Here is a 2,849-nt window from a genome sequence, read left to right on the forward strand (position 1 = left end):
AGATCAGAGTTGCTTGGTCACATCAGAAGAGGACCCTTAATACTCTGTTTGCCCAGTGGACAAATGAATATTTACTCGGTTGGAATTCTTTGGATTATAATCAGCTCTAGTTTGTCCCATTCACATATCTAGCACATGGACATCCAGTGTCTTTAACACCATGGACCAAAGTGACCATATCTCAAGCTCAACTTGGTGTTATAAAGGATTTTATTTCTAATTCCTTATTGATATTCAAAGACATGTCACCTCTTACTATTATTTGCACATGTATCACTTGACTATCTTTCAGGAATTTTGGGAGGCCAGAGGATATTTGATAATAAGATCACAAGGCAAAATTGCAGTTTCTTTAATTAAAACATTAAAATAAAAACTACCAACTCTTTACAGGTACACACTAAGGTGCATGAGGACAATGTCCCAGAATATTTTCCCAAATGTGGTAAAAATCTACCAAATCCAAGAGTATTTTCTGAATTACCATGAAATTAAACCATCACCAAATAATTATTGTATAATCAGTCCTAGAAAAAAAATTGTAGTGGAGAGGAAACTTCTTTCTGATCCATAAGAAGCTCCTTAACAATCATCACTGAGAATGATCAATAGATTATAGAGGAACAGAACAGCACAATCTGGAAACAGCCACCCCATCTCTCCCTTCCCCCCGATCACACACACAATCCCCGGATTGATGATCCCTGGATTAATGAAAAAGGTGCCCAAAAAATTCATGGGAAAAGAAAGATCTTTTCAATATCTGGTGCTGATTCAAAGGATATTTAATTAGGAAATTTTATTAAAGAATTTTATTTATTAAATTGCCAGATATTAGTCATTTTCCAGAAAACCCACACAGAATTATAATCTCACTAATATGGATGAAGAGGGGTTTGTAGTAGTCTCTTTCTATAAATGTTTAAAAAGAATTAAATTTATTTCTTTTTATGGGGCTGGGGGCAAAAACTTTCCTTTATTTTTTTTAACTTTATTTAAGAGGAATCGAAAGGGCTATGCTTGGAGTATCACATTTCACTCAAGTGAGAGAAGGAATCTGGAGTTCTGACCTCCGTCGACAGTCAAGAATCAGGCACGCTGTCTTGTTTGCCAAGGCATCAAAAATCAGATGGGCCAGACACGTATGTGATTCAGACAACTGTTGGACTAGAGCTGTTACTGACTGGATTCCACGGGACATCAAAAGATCGTGTGGCTGCCCACTAACAAGATGGTCAGACTTCTTCATCAAAACCCTGAATGAACGGTTTGAGGCTCTTCCTGTCCCTGGAGCGAGCAGATATCATTGGGCTACACTAGCCCACGACAGGGACAAATGGAGACGTTGCTGGTGCCTGCTCAAGCAAATCTGCTCCAGCAAATCGAAGATCAATGGGATGACAAGTGATATAAGTGAACTTTATTTAAACACTGTGGTTACAAAATTGTTCCTAATGCACATGTTAAGGGCATTCAATGTTCCAACAGCAATCCCACCACCAAAGTGACCTTCCTTCCACCATTGTCCCCACTTTCCCAACCACCCCCAAACCTGCACTTTTAGCAGATAGCAGATGCACAGTAACTTATTTTATATTGCTTGTTACAACTAAATGGCTAATGGAATTATCAAAAATACTTAAGTAAAAGAAAATTTGTGAACATTGTTATATTTCACCAAGGGGCTGTTAAGTCCTTGTCAGAGGATTTACTAAACTATTTACTGCTAGTTGAGCTTTTTGTGTTATTGTTTTGTTTGTTAAGTTTAGTTGGCGTCTATGTTACTTTCCAATTTAATTTGGTGTGCTCCTACTGGATATCAGTATTGTGGAATTTTGGGGTGTCATGGTCACACATGTGGCCATGCAGTCTTGAAGCTTCAGGATCTGTAGAACTGGGCCTGTTGTTGAGCTGTGGCTGTGGGGTGTGGTAGTGGCTTTGAGTTGTAGGCCTGGCTTCCAGGGCTTCTGGAAATACTGGGGAGTAGGGGGCGGTAGCTGTAGGAGGTTGTTTGCCCCGATACGAGAACTCTGAAACTGCAGAGTTTTCAGCCTGACAACTGATGTACCTGAAATTTTCATGGTTTGGTATCTCTGCCAAGATTAGCTGTGAAGCAGTGGAGTTGGGCCATTGACATGGCAGCAGCTGCAGGATGTAGGTGTGGCTGTTAGGACTTGGACCACCACTCTCTCGAGGGTGCCCCCAAATTTTCAGCTGGAATACAGTATACCCAAGAATTTTAGAGGCTCAGCTTGTATCTCCTTGGCAAGAGAAGAATTGAGGTGACTCCTAAATTTAAGACCTAACCCCCTGGGAGAGTGACAGTGCTACTGAAGTGGAAAAATTAAAAGCAGGACCTCTGAGTGACCCATTCTAGGAGTTGGGCAAAGATTAATAGATCATAAATCACAGTTACAACAAGAACAGAACAAGTCTGATCAGGTTGCTTGAACAAGAACAAGGTCATAGAAATAATTAGCAAATGCCTGCATGGAAATTAAATTGTATTAATCACTGATTGTGCCAATTATCGTGTCTGTTAGCAACCATTGTGTATGTTAAATGAAGAATGTTTCCTCTAGAAGTTACGTAGCATGTAACTAGTATATGAAAGCTCTGGGTGAGATGGACTCAAGGTTTAGTCCTTTTTGGCAGTAGCCAGGCTGATTCTGCAGGCATAAATAAGGTGGGGCTTCCCTCTTATCTCTCCAGTGCCATTCTGTTTGTTGGTCATACTTATGTAACATTACCACTGAAAAGGAGAAAAATGAGGCAAGTGATGGTGGGGGGCCAGCAGAAGAAAAACATTGGTGTATGCAAGTGGAAACAGTCCAATGTCCATAACAGAT

The sequence above is a fragment of the Sorex araneus genome, chromosome X (assembly GCF_027595985.1).
Source record: "Sorex araneus isolate mSorAra2 chromosome X, mSorAra2.pri, whole genome shotgun sequence".
NCBI lineage: Eukaryota > Metazoa > Chordata > Mammalia > Eulipotyphla > Soricidae > Sorex > Sorex araneus.